Source organism: Lampetra planeri, chromosome 11, assembly GCF_965212315.1.
Source record: "Lampetra planeri chromosome 11, kcLamPlan1.2.h2, whole genome shotgun sequence".
NCBI lineage: Eukaryota > Metazoa > Chordata > Hyperoartia > Petromyzontiformes > Petromyzontidae > Lampetra > Lampetra planeri.
The window spans coordinates 15,173,352-15,196,336 of NC_136117.1; the positions used below are offsets into that span (position 1 = coordinate 15,173,352).

General features: G+C 58.4%; 1 long non-coding RNA gene across 2 annotated transcripts; it reads right to left on the bottom strand.

The window, feature by feature from the left end:
* Positions 1-13,323: 13,323 nt before the first annotated feature.
* Positions 13,324-21,212, bottom strand: LOC144721399 (uncharacterized). 2 transcript variants are annotated; one of them, XR_013585901.1, is made up of 2 exons: positions 16,815-21,212; positions 13,324-14,637 (listed from the first exon to the last, which is right to left on the bottom strand). It is a non-coding gene; the product is annotated as an uncharacterized LOC144721399 (long non-coding RNA). The 2 variants fall into 2 exon arrangements; XR_013585902.1 differs by having other exon boundaries at positions 13,324-15,584.
* Positions 21,213-22,985: the final 1,773 nt, after the last annotated feature.

Sequence of the window (22,985 nt, forward strand, 5' to 3'; positions counted from 1 at the left end):
CCACCACCCCCACCAACACCCCCACCACCACCCCCACCACCACCACCCCCGCCACCACCACCCCCACCACCACCCCCACCACCACCCCCACCACCACCCCCACCACCCCCACCACCAACACCCCCACCACCACCCCCCCACCACCACCACCCCCACCACCACCACCCCCACCACCACCCCCACCACCACCAACACCCCCACCACCACCCCCACCACCACCACCACCCCCACCACCCCCACCACCACCACCCCCACCAACACCCCCACCACCACCCCCACCACCACCACCACCACCCCCGCCACCACCACCCCCACCACCACCCCCACCACCACCCCCACCACCCCCACCACCCCCACCACCACCACCCTTACCCCCACCACCCCCACCACCACCCCCACCACCACCCCCACCACCCCCACCACCACCACCCCCACCCCCACCACCCCCACCACCACCACCCCCACCACCACCCCCACCACCCCCGCCACCACCACCCCCACCAACACCCCCACCACCCCCACCACCACCCCCACCACCACCACCCCCACCACCACCCCCACCACCCCCACCACCACCACCCCCACCACCACCCCCCCACCACCACCACCCCCACCACCACCACCACCACCCCCACCACCACCCCCACCACCACCAACACCCCCACCACCACCCCCACCACCACCACCACCCCCCACCACCCCCACCACCACCACCCCCACCAACACCCCCACCACCACCCCCACCACCACCACCACCACCCCCGCCACCACCACCCCCACCACCACCCCCACCACCACCCCCACCACCACCCCCACCACCCCCACCACCAACACCCCCACCACCACCCCCACCCCCACCACCACCCCCACCACCACCCCCACCACCACCACCCCCACCAACACCCCCACCACCACCCCCACCACCACCCCCACCACCCCCACCACCACCCCCACCAACACCCCCACCCCCACCACCACCCCCACCACCACCACCACCCCCACCAACACCCCCACCCCCACCACCACCCCCACCACCACCACCACCACCACCCCCACCACCACCACCCCACCACCTCTACCACCACCCCCACCACCACCCCCACCACCCCCACCACCACCACCCCCCACCAACACCCCCACCACCACCCCCACCACCACCATCACCACCCCCACCACCACCACCACCCCCACCACCACCCCCACCACCCCCACCACCACCACCCCCACCACCTCTACCACCACCACCCCCACCACCACCCCCACCACCCCCACCATCACCACCCCCACCACCACCACCCCCACCACCACCCCCATCACACCCACCACCACCCCCACCACCACCCCCACCACCACCACCACGTGGGGTATTTATCACAACCCTTGGCGGCTGCTGTTGCTGATAGTCCTGGTGGTGGTGCTGCTGGTGGTGCTGATGGCGCTGCTTGTCCTGGTGGTGCTGGTGCTGCTGGTGCTGCCGAGGAACGAGGCATTCTTAGGAACCGATTTGTGACCATCCATCAGCGGGTGTTGCTATGCGACTGGGGGTCGGCGAGTGGGACAGGCGCCATACAAATGGGCGCATTGATTTTGAAGCTCGCGCGCCTGCGCGGGCGCAGGGGCAGCGGTCCGTGTCATCATCCGTCCTCCCAAGCCGCTCTGTCACGCCGCATGATTCCACCTCCTCCACCTCCTCCTCTCCCCCTCTTCGGAAACGCGCCAGCACAGCCTCTGGTCCCAGCGGGCAGCAGTGCCGGCCAATCACGTGGGCAGTCGCCTGCATCCAACGCGGGCAGCCCTGTGCGTATACGCGTCTCTGTATGCGTGTGTGGTGGTCCTGGGCATCCTCAAGGGTCGACTCAGCGTAAAATTATTACCTGGTTCGGTGTGTAAACATTGCCACCGGGGAGACAAAGGCGACTGGGGGTGGTGCTGACCACCCACCCCCTCGAGTATCGTGCTGGCCTTTGTATGTGCTCGCTAACGGCACTTGCCCCAAAAGTTGGTTTAGGCTATATGGGGGATATTTGTATTTGTCTTTGTGCGCTGGTTTGAAAATCTCAGGCTGGCCTACCTACGACCCATCCCGGGTTTTAAGAAGGCTTCATTGTGCGAGGAGCTCACAAACACTGACGGATCAGAACAGGTCCGACACGTCACGTGGTGTCCGAGTGCACCGTCACAAGCGCCGTGGTGACGGTGCAGCCACGTGGTAGCGAATGGCGGATGTTGTTGCAGTGTAGTGGTTGAACACAGTGTGGTGGTTATGGTGGTTGTGGTTGAACACAGTGTGGGGGTGGTTAAACACAGTGTGGTGGTGGTAGTGATGGTGGTGGTTGTGGTTAAACACAGTGTGGTGGTGGTAGTGATGGTGGTGGTTGTGGTTGAACACCGTGTGATGGTGGTGGTGGTTGAACACAGTGTGGTGGTTGTGGTTAAACACAGTGTGGTGGTTATGGTGGTTGTGGTTGAACACAGTGTGGGGGTGGTTAAACACAGTGTGATGGTGGTAGTGATGGTGGTGGTTGTGGTTGAACACCGTGTGATGGTGGTGGTGGTTGAACGCAGTGTGGTGGTGGTGGTGGTGGTTGAACACAGTGTGGTGGTGATTGAACACAGTGTGATGGTGGTAGTGATGGTGGTTGTTGTGGTTGAACACCGTGTGATGGTGGTTGAACGCAGTGTGGTGGCTGAGACGATGCAGCCAGAGTCTGGTAGAGACCGAGTCCTCAGAACCAGTGAGTGAGGTTCCAGGATCAGTGACCAGGGTAGTCGTCACAGAAGAGTGATCAGGAGGTAACTGACCGACCGTCGTTGAGCGAGTGACCGAAATGAACCACTGCTGAGTAGAGAATTGAACCAAATGCAAAATACGACGTTTCGGGTAATAACGCTCCCACAGAGCACGCAGATTATCGGGTGACCACAGTGTCCATGCGTGCACGAGCCTTTGTTAACTGTGCTTGTTCACCGCTCTCTGCCGACGCAGCATCACAAATACAGATACAGACAGAGAGAGAGAATATCGGCTCTGTGATTTAAGGAGCATTTCCGATTGAAAGATTGCGCAATCAAAGCCGTGGGGTGATAAACGCGGAGCCCGGCTCCAAAATTAAATCGTGGGACGCAAATCAACGTGGGGAAGGTGATGATGGTGGTGATGATGGTGGTGATGATGGTGATGGTGGTGATGATGGTTATGGTGGTGATGATGGTTATGGTGGTGATGGTGTGATTATGATGATGATGGTGGTGATGATGGTGATGATGGTGGTGATGATGGTGATGGTGGTGATGATGGTGGTGATGATGCTGATGAATAGTGGTGATGGTGATGATGATGGTGGTGATGATGCTGATGATGGTGGTAATGATGGTGATGGTGGTGATGGTGGTGATGATGGTGATGGTGGTGGTGATGATGCTGATGATGGTGATGGTGGTGATGATGGTGATGATGGTGATGGTGGTGATGGTGATGATGGTGATGGTGGTGATGATGGTGATGATGGTGATGGTGGTGATGGTGATGGTGATGATGGTGATAGTGGTGATGATGGTGATGATGGTGATGGTGATGATGGTGATGCGTGGATCCGCGATGACGCGGGGCTGTCGCTGCTGTCGCGGTGTTAGCGGCGGGACTTGGTGCGCCACGCCACAGGGCGTCGCCTGGGTTCGACTCCCGACTCGGGCGACTTTCTGCGTGGAGTTTGATGGTTCCCTCGGCCAGAGCGTGAGTGAGTGTTTCTGAGTGTGAGTGAGTGTTTCTGAGTGAGTGAGTGTTTCTGAGTGATGAGTGAGCGTGAGTGAGTGTTTGCGCGTAGGTGAAGCGTATCTGTTCTCTTGTTCCGCAGAGTGTGAGTGTTTCCGAGTGAGTGAGTGTGAGTGAGTGTTTCTGAGTGAGTGAGTGTTTCTGAGTGAGTGTTAGTGAGTGTGTCTGAGTGAGTGTTTCCGAGTGAGTGTGAGTGAGTGTTTCTGAGTGAGGAGTGAGTGAGTGAGTGTGAGTGAGTGTTTCCGAGTGAGTGTGAGTGAGTGTTTCTGAGTGAGTGTTTCCGAGTGAGTGTGAGTGAGTGTTTCTGAGTGAGGAGTGAGTGAGTGAGTGTGAGTGAGTGTTTCCGAGTGAGTGTGAGTGAGTGTTTCTGAGTGAGGAGTGAGTGAGTGAGGAGTGAGTGAGTGAGGAGTGAGTGAGTGTTTCCGAGTGAGTGTTTGTGAGTGTGTCTGAGTGAGTGTTTCCGAGTGAGTGTGAGTGAGTGTTTCTGAGTGAGGAGTGAGGAGTGAGTGAGTGTGAGTGAGTGTTTCTGAGTGAGTGAGTGAGTGTGAGTGAGTGTTTCCGAGTGAGTGTTTCCGAGTGAGTGTGAGTGAGTGTTTCCGAGTGAGTGTGAGTGAGTGTTTCTGAGTGAGTGTTTCTGAGTGAGTGTTTCCGAGTGAGTGTGAGTGAGTGTGAGTGAGTGTTTCTGAGTGAGTGAGTGAGTGTGAGTGAGTGTTTCCGAGTGAGTGTGAGTGAGTGTTTCTGAGTGAGTGTTTCTGTGCAGAGTTTGATGTTCTCTTTCTGTGCGGGGTTTTTCTCTCTCCTGGATCTCCGCGTTCCTCCCATTGCTAAAAAGAAGCCGCATCGCGCACAAGGTCACTGGCACCGGCTAAACATCGCGCCGTAGCGAAATGACCTGGCTGGATTCCCTCTTGCACAACGAGTCTTGAGACTCAGCAAGGCTTCTGCGATGCCCGCGTGCGGTGTATCCTCATCACTGTATTTGTAACTAAGGAAGCTGTGCTCAATACCTCTGCTGAAGTGTGCAGGAGTTATCCTTCTCCGCAGGACCGGGATCATCATCATCACAATAAGAATTGTCTACAGCGCTGACAAATTGTTTCACGAGGCCCAATGTGATGTGCAGCGGTGGCATCAGCACCTTCCGGGGGTCCATCAGTGGCTCCCACTTGACGTTGCTCCTCCCCGCAGAGAACTCGGTCCACTGTGGCCAGTCCCGCCTGTCGTAGTGCGCATTGTAGTCATTTTTGTATTACTTTAGTATAAGTATAAATACATGTTAATTTTGAGTCATATGTTGTTTTTTTCTGACTTTATGTGAACGAAAAGACACAAATTCGCCCGTTTTCTCATTGAAAACAGGTAAATTTCAAAATATCACTGTCTTGGTCACAAAAGCAAGTTTGTGGGGGAAAATAGCCATTTTCTATACTTTTTAGCCATAAGCAATTACGAAATAACACTTACTACCCAGGAACAAAAATTGTGTTGCATAGTGCAGTTATCCACGCGTCACGCTTGCGACGCAGAGACCGGACATTCGGACGCTCCGTCTCCGTGTTCTCTATCCGGAGGAATCTCGCGCAAATCGCGCGTCTCACACCCTCAAAACCACTGCCTTAAATATGAATATGTGCTATGAATATGCACACACACATTGTATGTGTATATATATACACACACTGTTGAGTTGTTGTTGTTGAATGTGATGGTGCACCACTGCCAATGCAGCAGCAGCAGCAGCATCGGCGGATGAGGTTTTTTTCTCGATCTCACCCAGGTGATGTCGCCCAGGAGATCTCGCCCGGGTGATCTCGCCCAGGAGATCTCGCCCGGGAGATCTCGCCCAGAACATCTCGCCCGGGTGATCTCGCCCAGGAGATCTCGCCCAGGAGATCTCACCCAGGAGATCTCGCCCATGTGATCTCGCCCAGGAGATCTCGCCCAGGAGATCTCACCCAGGAGATCTCGCCCAGGAGATCTCGCCCAGGAGATCTCGCCCAGGAGATCTCGCCCAGGAGATCTCGCCCAGAAGATCTCACCCAGGAGATCTCGCCTAGGAGATCTCGCCCAGGAGATCTCGCCCAGGAGATCTCGCCCAGGAGATTTCGCCCAGGAGATCTCGCCCAGGAGATCTCGCCCAGGTGATCTCGCCCAGGAGATCTCGCCCAGGAGATCTCGCCCGGGAAATCTCGCCCAGGTGATCTCGCCCAGGAGATCTCGCCCAGGAGATCTCGCCCAGGAGATCTCGCCCAGGTGATCTCGCCCAGGTGATCTCGCCCACGTGATCTCGCCCAGGTGATCTCGCCCAGGAGATCTCGCCCAGGTGATCTCGCCCAGGAGATCTCGCCCAGGTGATCTCGCCCAGGAGATCTCGCCCATGTGATCTCGCCCTGGAGATCTCACCCAGGTGATATCGCCCAGGAGATCTCGCCCGGGTGATCTTGCCCAGGAGATCTCGCCCAGGAGATCTCGCCCATGTGATCTCGCCCTGGAGATCTCGCCCAGGAGATCTCGCCCAGGAGATCTCGCCCGGGTGATCTTGCCCAGGAGATCTCGCCCATGAGATCTCGCCCACGCGTGGAGGAAAGGGGAGATAGAAGGGAGTAGAACGGGCATGGGAGAGAGGAGATGAGATAGGAGAGGAGGGATGGGAGAGACGAGATGGGGCAGGAGATGGGATCGAGTGGGTGGGAGATGGGAAAGAGGAGATATATCTGTGAGAATGAGACGGAAGAGAGGGAGGAGAGGAAGAGATGGAAAAGAGAGACAACGTGGGATAGGCGGGAAGAGGAGATGGCAGGGAGGGGGCTGGCAGGGAGAGGAGAGCGGTGCGTGGAGACAGAGTGTGCAGCTAGTGCCATCGCACCGGGGCCCGGGCGATGGACGACGGGAATTGGAGAGGGGCCCCGACTGATGGAGAGAGAGGATCGAGAGAGAGGACAGGGAGACGATAGCGGCCTTGCTGGTGGTGACAGTGATGGCGTAGAGGGGAGACGACTGAGTGGAGGAGGAGAGAGAGAGAGGGGAGAGGAGATATCCTCGCCAAGGCGTGAGAGGTGGGCAGCAGTGGAAGAGAGTAAAGGGAGAGAGTGGAGAGATCGTAGAGAGAAGGGGGGGGGGGGGGGTAGAGAGTGGAGAGATCGTAGAGAGAGGGGGGGGATGGAGAGTGGAGAGTGGGTGTCCGTTCCAGCTGTGAGAGACGAAAGTAGTAGAGGGGGGGGAAGAGAGAGGATCGGAGAGGGGGGGGGGGAGATGGTGTCCACGCCAGCATGGAGCAATGATAGAACACCCTATTACTGCCTACAAGCAGCACAGCGCCGTGGCCAAGGGGCGGCGGCTGGGGGGCAGGGGGGAGGGGCCGTGGGGGAGGGGGGTGCCGGGGGCTCTCCGGGCTGCGGTGCAGGGGAAGCTCGCGGCCGGCGCCTCCGGCCCGCGCGTTCATTCCCCCGCGCTAATGGGAAGCATTCGTCTTGGCTGGAGACGTCGCACCTCCCGCTCGCGCCAACAAATGGGGACAGCGAGAGCGGCAGGGGAATAGAATCTGAACCCCCCCAAACAACCGAAACCCGGGGCCAGATGTGGACCGAATCTGAAGTGTGGGACTCGTCCGGTGCACGCGGGGCACTACCCAGCGAGACAAAGGCGGCCGTGGCGTGCTGCTGTGGAGCCACCCACCCATCGTGCGCCGTGTCGGCCTTCACAGGTGCCGCTACTCGCTGGTAGCACTTGCCCACGCAGGCTATACGGGGTATCTTTGTCTTTGTGGTCTCCGTGAAGGAGGAGGCTTCTGCCCGCGTGTCCGTCGCTCTTCATTTTCCCCACTCGAGGTCGGTCGTCGTGCCCTGCCGAGCAGCGTCCAGGGCAGAGCGGTGTCAGAGGGCGGGGGGGGGCACTTTCGCCGATAAGACATCGGCAGCGTTGAGGGCCGTCACTCGATTTGAAACCATTGGGGTTGACAGCAGCACGATGGGGGGCTTCTCACTCTGTGTGCGTCGTCAGGGGCCGCACGAAAGGCCACCAGGGGCCCGCGGGCCTTGCACGGGAGGAGGATGGGTGGAGGAGGGGGAGGGGGTGGAGGGAGGAGGAGGAGGGGGTGGAGGAGGAGGGGTGGAGGGAGGAGGAGGGGGAGGAGGGAGGAGGAGGGGGAGGTGGAGGAGGTGGTGAGAGGAGGAGGAGGGGTGGAGGAGGAGGGAGGAGGAGGTGGAGGGAGGAGGGGGTGGAGGAGGAGGCTGCGAGAGAGTCGTTGTCGTCGCGTTCTCACGGCCGCGGCAGCGGCGTCTCGCGTGCCCCCTGCACCCTCGGCGCAGATTGACACGCGGCTCGATCATCGATGCCTCTCAGGCTCCCTTGATCCGCCGCTAATTACGAGCGTAATTAAATTAACCGCGTCGCATTAAGCGCCATGGTCTGACCTAAGGGCCCGTGGCCGCCCTAAATATTTCCCAGCGACATCCATCAGCCGCTTATAAACTCATAACCATCATCATCATCACCATCATCATCACCATCATCATCACCATCATCACCATCATCATCATCACCATCATGATCACCATCATCATCACCATCACCATCATCACCATCATCATCACCATCATCATCACCATCATCATCACCATCATCACCATCATCATCACCATCATCATCATCACCATCATCATCACCATCATCATTACCATCATCATCACTATCACACTCCAGGCCGAGCAGCTAGCCGGACGGGCCAGTGCGGTGTGCCTGGCTCTGCTCACGAGACGCCCGTCCAGACAGAGCCTCCCTGTGTTGGAACCAGTGATGCTGCACGATTACGCACTTCGAGAAGATTGTGCACAGGATGACGAGATGTATATATATATAAATGCTGTATTCTTTGTTTTTCACGTGGAGGGACAGACGTGTGAGAGGCCACACTGAACGCGTCTGCCTGTGACCCAGCACGGTTGAGGCAGCGCCGAGGGTTGGTGGGTCACCGCACAGATCCTGCGCAAGTCCCTTCCCGTGGGTCGGCGTCGAGGAAGTTCCAAACCTTGGCTCGCCAGGAGAAGGAAGCACAGCAAGTGGACTAATCTCCATCTGTTTACATCTGTACGGGGATAAGAGCGCCCCCCCCCCTCGCGCGAGGCGTGGGTTTTATCCAGGTGCTCCGGTTTCCTCCCCACGTAGTGTCACGACAATAGGCATGATAAACACACTCATCACGAATTGCGCCGAAAACATCGAAACATAAATCACCCCAAAGTGGCAGCAGCAGCAGCAGGATCCTTCTGAGTCCTACAACTGAGTGCGGCTCTGCTGGATTCATCGCTTTCATCACACGTGGAGAGATGTGCATTGTCTGCTTGTCAGTTGTGTTGCGATGCAATAGGCTCGGCCCAGATGCCTGATAAAGTGATGGGGTGGCCATGCACACGAACCCCACAAGGACACATACCCAGACACATACACACGTCGGTGTATGTCTCCGTGTGTGTCCGTGTGCGTCTGTGTGTGTCTGGGTGGGGGGCGGTAGTGTAGTGGTTAGCGCGCTGTGCTACGAACCCGGCGACCCGAGTTCGATTATCGCTCACGACGATTACCTGAACCAGTTCTGGGCCTCCCCAAGGTCAACTCAGCCTCAAATGAGTACTTGGTGCGATGTGTAAACATCGCGACGAGAAACACAAAGGCGGCCGAGCGTGGTGTTGGCCACCCACCCCGTCGTGTACTTTCTGCAACAGTCTGTTGAAGTTATGTGGGGGATCTTTGTATGAATGAGGGTTAACATTGAAACATCGAACACCTCGGCACAGAGATGACCTCTTGTGAGGAGTTCGAGGCACAGCCCTGCAAGTGCTCCCTCGCGCCACTGCTGGGGACAACAGCCACTCCACTCGAGCGGACTCTTTGGGAAGTTGGCCTTCTCTTGCACGTTGACCAGACGCGTGCGAAGGAGCTGATCCTCTTTTGTTAGAAGTGGAAACAACTCCACTCCCGCGCCACCCCGGAGCGTCCGTGGAGAATGTGGAGGTCACTGCTGCCAACTCCAGATTCAACCCTTGACCCTTAACGGGCTCATAGCCGATGGGCAGGTTTAGTGATTCACTAATGAACATTCTCGACCTCTTCAGAGACGAGCTGCCGCGAGATCCGGCGCCTGTGTCGCTGCGCTGGGAGACTGCGACGGGGTGGATGGGAATCGACCTGCGTGGGACGGCGTGAGACACCCGCCCCGGGGTGGGAGAGATGGCGGCTCGAGCCGATTCGAGACTCCAGCGCATTCTGTTTGACCAGCTGAGGGCCTCGGTAGGCCCCGGTCAGAGTCCCGTTCGTCAGCTGTGACCCTGGGCCATTCCCAGCGCCAGTCGTCCCCTTCGGAGCGGGGACTCGGCCTGGCCGGGACTCGTCGCTGGAAGGGCCGCGGGCCGGTGGCCACGAACAACAACGGAGTGGAAGCCGCGCCTCTGACCCCCACCCAACCTCTGAACCGTCGCTCTCCTTCCCTCTCCCCGTGCCAGAGCCCCTCATCAATCAAATGAGTCACCCATCCACGGCACAGACAAAGATCCCCCGTGTAGCCTCTAACAGGCTGGTGGGACAAGTTTCTGTCAGCGAGCAGCGCCGAATGAAGGCGGCACGGCACGCCACGTGGGTGTGCCAGCACCACCATGTCTCCCCGGCCGCCTTTGCCTCCCCACTGCCGATGTTTCCACACCGCAACAGGTAATCATTGAAGGTTGAGTCGACCTAAGGGAGACACGGGTTTCGGTTCAGATATTCGTCACAAATGTGGGCTGGGAGCGGGGAATCGAACTCGGGTCACCGGGTTCGTAGCGCGGAGCTGCGCTAACCACTGCGCCACCCACCTACTCCCCCCCCCCCCCACACACACACCCCCCACTCACCCCCCCACTCATCCACCCACTCACACCCCCACTCACCCACCCACTCACACCCCCACACACCCACCCACTCACACCCCCACTCACACCTCCACTCACACCCACACCCCCACTCATACCCCCACACACCCATACACCCATTCACACCCCCACATACCCACCCACACACCCACCCACATCCCCATACACCCACACACCCACCCACACACTCACCCACACCCCCACACACCCACCCACACCCCCACACACCCACACACCCACACCCCACACCCCACACCCCCACACACCCACCCATACCCCCACACACCCACCCACACCGGCCCAGTGCTCAAACCTTCCGCTGGACTGGGGGGTGGCCGTGCGAGCTGGCGCACTAAGGCAGGCGAGGGGGGTGGGTGGTGTTTGACTGAAGACCACATCAAAGGATTCATTAGGAGGGGGTAGTGGTGGTGGTGGTGATGAGATTCTGATATTGACCTCATCACAGCCTTGATGGTGAAGGTGATTATGGCATTGTGATGGTAATCAATCCGTTATTCATGGGAGTGGCCATCAGTGGTTAGTAGTGGTTAGTAGTGGTTAGTAGAGGTTAGTAGTGGTAAGCAGTGGTTAGTAGTGGTTAGTAGTGGTTAGTAGAGGTTAGCAGTGGTTAGTAGTGGTTAGTAGTGGTTAGTAGTGGTTAGTAGTGGTTAGTAGTGGTTAGTAGTGGTTAGTAGTGGTTAGTAGAGGTTAGCAGTGGTTAGTAGTGGTTAGTAGTGGTTAGTAGAGGTGAGTAGTGGTTAGTAGAGGTGAGTAGTGGTTAGTAGTGGTTAGTAGAGGTGAGTAGTGGTTAGTAGTGGTTAGTAGTGGTTAGTAGAGGTGAGTAGTGGTTAGTAGTGGTTAGCAGTGGTTAGTAGTGGTTAGTAGTGGTTAGTAGAGGTTAGCAGTGGTTAGTAGTGGTTAGCAGTGGTTAGTAGAGGTGAGTAGTGGTTAGTAGTGGTTAGTAGTGGTTAGTAGTGGTTAGTAGAGGTTAGCAGTGGTTAGTAGTGGTTAGCAGTGGTTAGTAGTGGTTAGTAGTGGTTAGCAGTGGTTAGTAGTGGTTAGCAGTGGTTAGTAGAGGTGAGTAGTGGTTAGTAGTGGTTAGTAGTGGTTAGTAGTGGTTAGTAGTGGTTAGTAGTGGTTAGTAGTGGTTAGCAGTGGTAGCAGTGGTTAGTAGTGGTTAGTAGTGGTTAGTAGTGGTTAGTAGTGGTTAGTAGTGGTTAGCAGTAGTTAGCAGTGGTTAGTAGTGGTTAGTAGTGGTTAGTAGTGGTTAGTAGTGGTTAGTAGTGGTTAGTAGTGGTTAGTAGTGGTTAGTAGTGGTTAGCAGTAGTTAGCAGTGGTTAGTAGTGGTTAGTAGTGGTTAGTAGTGGTTAGTAGTGGTTAGCAGTGGTAGCAGTGGTTAGTAGTGGTTAGTAGTGGTTAGTAGTGGTTAGTAGTGGTTAGTAGTGGTTAGTAGTGGTTAGTAGTGGTTAGCAGTGGTTAGTAGTGGTTAGTAGTGGTTAGTAGTGGTTAGTAGTGGTTAGTAGTGGTTAGTAGTGGTTAGTAGTGGTTAGTAGTGGTTAGTAGTGGTTAGTAGTGGTTAGTAGTGGTTAGTAGTGGTTAGTAGTGGTTAGTAGTGGTTAGTAGTGGTTAGCAGTGGTAGCAGTGGTTAGTAGAGGTGAGTAGTGGTTAGTAGTGGTTAGTAGTGGTTAGTAGTGGTTAGTAGTGGTTAGTAGTGGTTAGTAGTGGTTAGTAGTGGTTAGTAGTGGTTAGTAGTGGTTAGTAGTGGTTAGCAGTGGTTAGTAGAGGTGAGTAGTGGTTAGTAGAGGTTAGTAGAGGTGAGTAGTGGTTAGTAGTGGTTAGTAGTGGTTAGTAGTGGTTAGTAGTGGTTAGTAGTGGTTAGTAGTGGTTAGCAGTGGTTAGTAGAGGTGAGTAGTGGTTAGTAGAGGTGAGTAGTGGTTAGTAGTGGTTAGTAGTGGTTAGTAGAGGTGAGTAGTGGTTAGTAGTGGTTAGCAGTGGTTAGCAGTGGTTAGTAGTGGTTAGTAGTGGTTAGTAGTGGTTAGTAGTGGTTAGTAGTGGTTAGTAGTGGTTAGCAGTGGTTAGTAGTGGTTAGTAGTGGTTAGTAGTGGTTAGTAGTGGTTAGTAGTGGTTAGTAGTGGTTAGTAGTGGTTAGTAGTGGTTAGTAGTGGTTAGTAGTGGTTGGTAGAGGTTAGTAGTGGTTAGTAGTGGTTAGTAGTGGTTAACACTCTCTGCTCGGAGGCGTCGAGGAGGCCCATACCGTGGCTCACCAGGACAAGGCAGTGCAGCAAATCGTGGACTGATATCATCTCGCCGTTCTCTGTGGGATAGAGTGTTGCCCCCTCGCACGCGTGGGGGTTTTCTCCGGGGGCTCCTTGGCTCTTCTCACACGTGGAATGCTTTGACGTTGTCTGCCGGCCGAGTCACCCTTGATCGAAAGCGAGCTTCTCAGCTCAATGGGCTTCACTGTCTACACACTCGCTCATGGGACGGGATGATCTTCATGTCGGGAGGACTGCAGATAAATTGTTGGTAGCGCCGGCTCCTTGCTGGCTGGCAGCCTTCCGGCTTGGTCTGTGGTTCCTACTCAGGACTATGCATGAAGGATTATGCATGACACAAGACGAACAGCAGACGTGGTGATGTCTGCTCGGGCAGTGCGGAGAGTTCAGATATATTTATCTGCATCGGTGAACATAAATTATAGCATTAAGACGCGATATAAATACAAATGATGATGATTATTGTCGTTATTAGTATTTACTACGCAATCATTTTTACAATGTCCACGATTCTCGGTAGATCTGGCGACGCTCTCTCCCTCTCCGCAGCCGAACCCCTCCCCCACCCCTGTCGATATGGGATTGACCCCCAACCCACATCCCCTTCGTCACGGTGGGGGTCACACCTGTAAGCGAGGGTCCCTGACATCCCTATCAGCCCTCGCCCCGAGGGGAGGGGTGGAGGGGGATGAGGCCGAGTCTCGTCGTGACCTCTTGATCCTGCCCCTATAATCACATCGCCTGGACCCTCATGGAAACTCATGGCCCCTCATTACAACGCTGCAGCTGTGCGACCGTGACGACTACGACGATGATGGTGATGATGTGAAGCTGGGCTGTGCAATGTTGTTGTTCTTGTTATTTAATGGATGGTTCCGTAAATTAATCTTCATTTTCGTTCACGTGCCCGCCGGGTGACCCGCGCAGGGCTGACGGGGGTTGTCCGCGCAGCGCTGGGCGCTGCTATTCACTGTGTGCTGGATGAGCAGAGCAAGTCTACGCACTGCCCTACAAGCACAGTGACACGAGTTAGATTCCCACCGGCGGCTAACGCCAGTAGCGAGTTATATAACAGCCGACCCCCGCCTCACCAAACCCGCACTGACCAGCGTGGTGAAGTATGGTCAAACAACCTCCATTACTGACACGGCCTGGGGAGACTTTCATCCAGCAGTGCATTGGCTAATGAGCTGTAAATTCATCATGATCAGCATCATCGTGATCATCAGCAGCAGCAGCCACGATCAATCCACTACTGGATGAAGGCAGCTCCAAGTCATCACCATCGCTAATGGTCCTGCGATGCCACAGTCCATTTCTCGCTCCGATACGGGAACTCATCGCGCCGCTCCGTCTGGGTAGCGGCACCGCTCAGGACAGCGCAGGCAACACCGCTCGTGGCCGCCGTCGGCTATGATCGATCTACTGCTGGATGAAGACTTCCCCCCGAGCCCACGGGCATCGCGCACGGTCGAGTGACTCATCACCACGTCCTGCTCCCGCACGCGGGACGATTCCCTCGCTCCGTCTCCCTCCTTGGGCCGCCGTTCCGTCGCCAGCCTCGTCCAGCAGCCATCGACCCTGCCAGCCGCGGTGGAGTGCGGCCCGCGGCCGCTTCCTCTCCTGCTCAAGGTCCACGCGACGTTCTCCACGTGGACTTGCTGCGCTCCTCTTTCCCGTGGGGCTGGGTCTGAAAAAATAAAAATGTCAGATTCGACGGAGAAGCGATGCCGACCTGATGAGGTTGCAGCCGGTTCGATTGGCCTCAAGTTGGAAAAAATCCCTCAAGAATAATGTTTAAGTTCGAGCGCCACTAACCCCTGCAATACCCTAATTGAACCAACACTCTTTAGAAAAAACCGAACATAATCATTTAAACTTTCAAACTAAAAATAATTGAATTCGCCAATCGCAGACGTGGCCCAGTAGCTCAGACGGCAGAGCGCTGAGCTGGCACAGCTGAGACCCGGGGATCGAACCCGGGTTTCAGCCACTGCCCGTGACTAAACCTGGGTTCTCAACGTGTAGTGAGCAGATGGTGTCAGACATGTTACCAATGGCTCAGACACACAAAATCACAGACGTAACACATCGACACCCATAGGCTGTCATTGACTGGGCTGTGGTTAACCTGGGTACCCCGGGGTCGTGGGTTGGTGCTATCATCCCGGTCACCAATGACTTACATGGAGACCCATTCACTCACATAGAGACCTCAGGGACGAGAGTTGTGATTTTACTTGGTTCTCAAGTGCAGTGAGTTGATGGTCTCAGGCCGGTCATCGAATAACCCCATGACCTTACCTCTGGTTCTGCAATTAATTTGGCGAAATTCCAGCTCTGATAATTAAAAATCTTGGTTTGACTGTTGTGTGCAGAACATGACTCTCGTATGGCAGAGTGAAAACACTGCCCCCTACTGCGAGGAGCAGAAGTCACTTGAAGGGATTTCAGAGGTAGCTCTGTGTTATCCACTTATCTGGGCCATTCTCGAGCACAGGGGATGCATTCCTCGTAGGGGGGTTGTCGCCGTTCTGCTGTGCGGCTGTCCGAGGAGTTTGCACGCTGTACCGCGTGCTGTTCGTCACGAAGTCTGACGTTTGGCTCCACGGGCTTCTTCAGCAGCCAAATAAATCCCTGAAACACACGCGGGAGAGCCAGCCGAGTGGGCTCGTTGGGACAATCCGGGTGAAATTGCGAAAAATTGATAAAAGCAATTCAATAAAGACTTAGCCAGCGGATTTATATTTTCTCTTCTTTGTGATATTTAAAGCTACTATGGATCGGGGAGACTTCCCAGTGGCTTTTAGGATTCGTCTTCGACGGTCGGCTCACGCCAGCAGCAGCAGCAGCAGCGTGACAATGGACAAAGACGGAGAAAAGTTTCGTGAACTCTGCAGATTCTTCGCTCGGATCGATGGGAGCGCCCAGTGCCAGACAACGGCCCACGGCTCACGGACTCCCAACCATCGGGTACGGGGCTTTTCGTTTCGTCTTCGGTTAATTCTCTTTATTTATATTCTTCAGAGTCTGAGATTTGGAAAGAAGCCCCAGGGAGCCTTCATTTCGTTGTGCGTGTGTTTTTGTTGCCCTGTTTGTTTACCTTAAAAGTAAAACAACAACAAAAGTGTCTCACTCCTCAAAGTTGTGCTGGAGAAAAGTTGCCTCTTGAGAGTGCGGATTGTTGCTCGCTGCTTGGCGTGTTGGGCCTGCGCTCAGCAGCTGTGTCAAATAGAAACGGCGCAGGCCGTGTGCCTCCGCCATCCACGGGACTTGTGGTGTAATAAGTCAAGTGAAGTAACCTCACACTCAATGAAAACCACTGCTGCCTTCACTCTACGAAGCTCTCACTCACTGACACATCTACTCACACATCCACTCACTCACTCACACATCCACTCACTCACTCACACATCCACTCACTCACACATCCACTCACACATCCACTCACTCACACATCCACTCACACATCCACTCACTCACACATCCACTCACACATCCACTCACCAACTCACTCACTCACACATCCACTCACCAACTCACTCACTCACACATCCACTCACCCACTCACTCACTCACACATCCACTCACCCACCCACTCACCCACTCACACATCCACTCACACATCCATGCACTCACACATCCACTCACACATCCACTCACACATCCACTCACTCACTCATTCACACATCCACTCACCCATTCACCCACTCACACATCCACTCATCCACTCACTCACTCACTCACACATCCACTCACACATCCACTCACCCACTCACTCAAGCACCCATCGATCCGCTCACGTATCCACCCACTCATCCACGCATCCACACACTCACCCACCCCATCACCCACTCACCCACTCACCGAGCACTTTTCCTTATGTTTGGCAGTGCAGTCCAAGACTGATTGCTCCGCTGGGCGCTGGGTGGTGTGGAAGCGCGCTGAGGTTGTATGGTTGTGGCCGAGTTGGAGTGGTGAGGCCGCGTGGCGTGGCTCTGCGCCGCGTGGCTGTTGGCGTGGCTGGGCGGTGGTCGATGTCTGCGGTAGTCCATTCTGAGCAGATACGCATCACAATATCTCCTGCAACAGCGCTCGGTTCTGATCCCGCGACCTTGCGGTCCAGGGAGCAACACGACACCACATCAATCACGAGGCAGGTTTGGGGGGGCCTCCTGCTGAGAGAAGGAGGGCGGTGATGGGGGCGGGGGGTGGCGGGGTCCTGCAGAGAGGGGGGCTCACGCAGGGATTAGGGGTTAGTTAGGGGTTAGCGTTAAGGACGTCATAATGCAATCAAGGTGACACGATTGCTGGCACGTGAAGACGAACTGTGCTTTAAGCGAAGGAGCAGCGGCCACCGACGCTGCTGCCACCGACCCCGCCCCTCGTGTGTCATGCCGACCTCGTGGGTGCTCTCCAACAGCACTTGCCCCGACAGTCCGTTAAAGCCTATACAGGGTACCTTTGTCTTTGTTGTTGTTGTGGGTCTATGTTGTTGTTGTTGTTGTTTCTATTCTCGCGTGTATTAGTATGCGAGCGCGTGTACTCCGATTATTTAAGTCGGTCCTGGGCCTCCCCTAGGACGACTCGGCCTCAACTAATTACCTATGCGATGTGCGAACATCGGCACTGGAGAGACAAATGCGGCGGAGCGTGGTATGTTGAACTTCTTTCGCACCGTACATTGCCAACCGTGATACCACCCACCCTCTTCGTGTGCCGTGCCGGTCTTGATGAGGGCCACTTGCTAACGGCACCTGCCCCAACAGTCTGCTCGGCCATTAGGAGGGGATCTTCGTCTCTGTGTGTGCCCGTGTGTGCGTGTGCACGTGTGTGTGTGTCCGTGTGTGTGTGTGCCCGTGCGTGTGCCCGTGTGTGTGCCCGCGTGTGTGCCCGCGTGTGTGTGTGTGGACGTGTGTGTGTGCCCGTGTGTGTGTGCCCGTGTGTGTCCGTGTGTCTGTGTGTGCACGTGTGTGTGTGCACGTGTGTGTGTGCCCGTGTGTGTGCCCGTGTATGTGTGTGTCCGTGTGTGTGCACGTGTGTGTGTGCACGTGTGTGTGTGTGCCCGTGTGTGTGTGCCCGTGTGTGTGTGTGCCCGTGTGTGCACGTGTGTGTGTGTGTCCGTGTGTGTGTGTGCACGTGTGTGTGTGCCCGTGTGCCCGTGTGTGTGCCACGTGTGTGTGTGTGCACGTGTGTGTGCACGTGTGTGTGTGCCCGTGTGTGTGTTCGTCGGCGCGCGTGTCTCTAAAGCTTATTCGACCTCTACAAGGTGACCTCTCTCACCGGGTGGGAGGGGGGGTCACGTGTCTGTGACCTTGGAGGTGACGTGATGGACAGACCCCGCTTCTCGCTGTCAGTGCGGCGAGCGCCATCACAAAGGGGCCTCTGCTCGCAAACGCCACGCGGCTTCGCCGTTCCTCCTCCCCCTCCGTCGAAGGAGGCGCAGGCCACTGTGGGTTTACTGTGCGGTCCACAGTGTGGGTTGCATTAAACTATTACAACTACGTCTTACAAACTATTAAACTCGTTGTATTTGACCGGGTAAGGCCCACTGAGCTATAGAGATATTTTTCTGAACCGACCTGGCCACAAACGAGAGCTCAACGAAGTGGCTTATCACCGTGTGGACATTTAAAGCAGCCAAATCCTCCAAATGCACGTTGATAAACATAGAGGGAAAGGCCGGAGGATCCGGATAAAAATCGACGCGCCTACGACGAGAACATGCACATTCCAAATATACAGCTGTCAGGGTCGGGATCAAACTCACGACCTCCTGCATACCAGGCGAGGGAGTTAACATCTCGGCCCATGGCCACACTCGCACTACTGTGGCGTGGGGATTTCATGCGTCTCTGTGGGTATCTATGCGTCTCTATGTGTCTCTATGGGTATCTATAAGTCTCTGTATGTCTCTATGGGTCTCTATGTGTCTCTATGTGGTCCATGGTTTGGATTTCTGCCAGGTGAGGGCGCCTGTGTGGGGAGCGTCCGCGTTCGGCAGGGAGCATGAAACCATCGCACGCCAACTCCGACCATCCTCGCAGCAGCAGCGAACTGTGGCTGCTCGCCATCGAACAAAGACGGCGGTCGCCGCATCGCGCGGCGCTTTCAGATGCGCTTCTGCGGCCGTCTGGAACGCTCTTGCTTCCGATATTAGGAAGCCACTGGAGCTATGATGCACTTTGAAAACATCATCATCCAGATTGACACACTCATTGCTTTAGAACTGCTTTGTGTGTTTAGTTTCCTCTCCTTAGCAGAGTTAAATTCCCGCTCACGGCAACCAAAATCAACGATGATTATCTGAACCAGTCTTGGGCCTCGCCTAGGTCGACTCGGCCTCAAACGAGTACCTGGTGCGGCGTGTAAACGAACATCTCGGCACAAAGGCAGCCGGGCGTGGTGCTGCCCCCCTCCCCACCCTCTCGAGCGCCGTGCTGGCCTTTACCGGCGCTGCTGCGACTCGCGAACAGCGCTTGCCCCCAACAAGAGGCTCTGTGGGGGATCGTGATCTTCGTGCCTCGCGGCTGTGCCTCTGTGCTCCTCGCATTAGGAGTCGCCGCTCGGCTCCACTTACATCGGCTCCACAGATCGACGGAGGCGCAGGGCAACTGCCGGAGCGAGCCAGGGAGGTGGGGACGATGTCGGCTCTCCCACTCACCCGGTCGCTCACCGCTCACCGACTCACCGACTCACTCCCACGCACACCGCTCATTCCGTCGGCTGATGAACGCAATGGCACAATCGCTCAATCGCCATTCACCGCGCGCGTAATGAACTCCTTCCACGTACGGTTTCCTTAGAGCAGCACCCACAGGGGAGAGAGTGAGAGGGGGCCGGGCGGCTCACGGAGCATGAAGATTGATGGGGAGAGAGATGAGAGGAGCAGCAGAGGGGGGAGGGATACGTGAGAGAGGAGGCAAGAGAATAGAGGGAGGAGATGTAAGAGAGAGAGGGAGGAGGAGAGATGTAAGAGAGAGGGAGGAGGAGGGGAGAGATGAGAGAGGGAGGATAGAGAAGAGAGGTAAAAGAGAGAGGGATGCGAGAGGTGAGGGAGAGGGAGGAGGGAGAGGGATGTGAGAAGGGCGAGAGAGCGACGAGGAAGGGATTTGCTGTCGATGGAAGACTCCTCCAGTGGAGCCGGTGCATCATTTGATGTCGAGGAACTCCGTCCGCCCTGAATGTCGCGTGCGCAGAATGAATACAGAGGTCGATAGCCTGAAACAGATTGTTGGAGCAAGTGCTGTTAGTGAGCACCTATGAAGGCCGGCACGGCACACGAGGGGGTGGGTGGCCAGCACCACGACCCCCCGCCGTTTTCTCTCAAGTAGCAGAGTTTTCACATCGCACGCGGTACCCATTTGAGGCGGCGTCGACCTAGGGGAGGTCCAGGACCGGTTCAAATTATTTTCACAGATTTTGGCCGCGAGCGAGCGAGCGAGCGGCAGTCGAACTCGTGTCGCCGGATTCGTCGTGCAGCGCGCCAACCACTGCGCCACCGCTCCCCCCACACACTCGCACAGCTCCACTCCGCAGCATCGCATGACAGGGGGAGGTGATGGAGCATTCATTCGTCAATAAAGCAAAATAAGAAATTAGATTTAAAATCCAAAAACGGAATGTTTGAGTGTGGGCCGAACAAACAACGCGGCAACGAAGCGACGAAATCCGCACGCGCGCCGTGAGGATGGATGCCGGGCAGGGCGAGGGTCGCCATCGCCACGTGCACAGCCCGCGGAGCCTCTGTGGGGGGCTCGAGGCGATTGTTACCCCCCCCCAACCACCACAACCACAACCACCACAACCACCATAGCCACATCCACCACCATTCACCCCTGAGTCTGCAAAGCTGGGGTGGTGGGGGTGGATGGGGTGGTGCTGAACACGTGAGCGAAGATCAACTCCGCCAACACAAATAAAATCACCACCACCACAACACCCACCACCACCACAACCACCACAACACCCACCACCACTACAATCACCACAACCACCACAACCACCACCAGGAGTTCCCCGGGCAGTGCGTCCAGTCCGCCTGGACGCGGCGTCTCCCCGCACAGAGCCCGCCAGAGCCGCCGCGATGTCTCCGCCTCCGTCTCGGAAGGAGCCGCCCTCCAATTAGGCGCCCCATATGGCTCGCTGCGGCTGTGGCGGAGACCCCCCCCCGGTTTGGGGGGGGGGGTCTGGGTTGTGGGGAGTTCCTCACAGGAAGAGTGGGGGGGGGGGCCAGAGGGACTCGCTACAGCTGTCGAGCGCCGGGTGAGGCGGTGCGGGGTGAGGGGGGGCGGCGTGAGGGGGGGCGGGGTGAGGGGGGGTGGGGTGAGGGGGGGCGGGGTGAGGGGGGGCGGGGTGAGGCGGTGCGGGGTGAGGGGGGGCGGGGTGAGAGGGGGGCGGGGTGAGGGGGGGCGGGGTGAGGCGGTGCGGGGTGAGTGGGGGCGGGGTGAGGGGGGGCGGGGTGAGGGGGGGCGGGGTGAGGCGGTGCGGGGTGATGGGGGGCGGGGTGAGGTGGTGCGGGGTGAGGGGGGGCGGGGTGAGGCGGTGCGGGGTGAGGGGGGGCGGGGTGAGGGGGGGCGGGGTGAGGCGGTGCGGGGTGAGGGGGGGCGGGGTGAGAGGGGGGCGGGGTGAGGGGGGGCGGGGTGAGGCGGTGCGGGGTGAGTGGGGGCGGGGTGAGGGGGGGCGGGGTGAGGGGGGGCGGGGTGAGGCGGTGCGGGGTGATGGGGGGCGGGGTGAGGGGGGGCGGGGTGAGGCGGTGCGGGGTGAGGCGGTGCGGGGTGAGGGGGGGCGGGGTGAGGCGGTGCGGGGTGAGGCGGTGCGGGGTGAGGGGGGGCGGGGTGAGGCGGTGCGGGGTGAGGGGGGGCGGGGTGAGGGGGGGCGGGGTGAGGCGGTGCGGGGTGAGGCTGGGCGGGGTGAGGCGGTGCGGGGTGAGGGGGGGCGGGGTGAGGGGGGGCGGGGTGAGGGGGGGCGGGGTGAGGCGGTGCGGGGTGAGGGGGGGCGGGGTGAGGGGGGGCGGGGTGAGGGGGGGCGGGGTGAGGGGGGGCGGGGTGAGGCGGTGCGGGGTGAGGGGGGGCGGGGTGAGGGGGGGCGGGGTGAGGCGGTGCGGGGTGAGGCGGTGCGGGGTGAGGGGGTGCGGGGTGAGGGGGGGCGGGGTGAGGCGGTGCGGGGTGAGTGGGGGCGGGGTGAGGGGGGGCGGGGTGAGGCGGTGCGGGGTGAGGGGGGGCGGGGTGAGGGGGGGCGGGGTGAGGCGGTGCGGGGTGAGGGGGGGCGGGGTGAGAGGGGGGCGGGGTGAGGGGGGGCGGGGTGAGGCGGTGCGGGGTGAGTGGGGGCGGGGTGAGGGGGGGCGGGGTGAGGGGGGGCGGGGTGAGGCGGTGCGGGGTGATGGGGGGCGGGGTGAGGGGGGGCGGGGTGAGGCGGTGCGGGGTGAGGCGGTGCGGGGTGAGGGGGGGCGGGGTGAGGCGGTGCGGGGTGAGGGGGGGCGGGGTGAGGGGGGGCGGGGTGAGGGGGGGCGGGGTGAGGCGGTGCGGGGGTGAGGGGGGGCGGGGTGAGGCGGTGCGGGGTGAGGGGGGGCGGGGTGAGGGGGGGCGGGGTGAGGCGGTGCGGGGTGAGGCGGGGCGGGGTGAGGCGGTGCGGGGTGAGGGGGGGCGGGGTGAGGGGGGGCGGGGTGAGGGGGGGCGGGGTGAGGCGGTGCGGGGTGAGGGGGGGCGGGGTGAGGGGGGGCGGGGTGAGGGGGGGCGGGGTGAGGGGGGGCGGGGTGAGGCGGTGCGGGGTGAGGGGGGGGCGGGGTGAGGGGGGGCGGGGTGAGGCGGTGCGGGGTGAGGCGGTGCGGGGTGAGGGGGTGCGGGGTGAGGGGGGGCGGGGTGAGGCGGTGCGGGGTGAGGGGGGGCGGGGTGAGGGGGGGCGGGGTGAGGGGGGGCGGGGTGAGGGGGGGCGGGGTGAGGTGGTGCGGGGTGAGGGGGGGCGGGGTGAGGCGGTGCGGGGTGAGGGGGGGCGGGGTGAGGGGGGGGCGGGGTGAGGCGGTGCGGGGTGAGGCGGTGC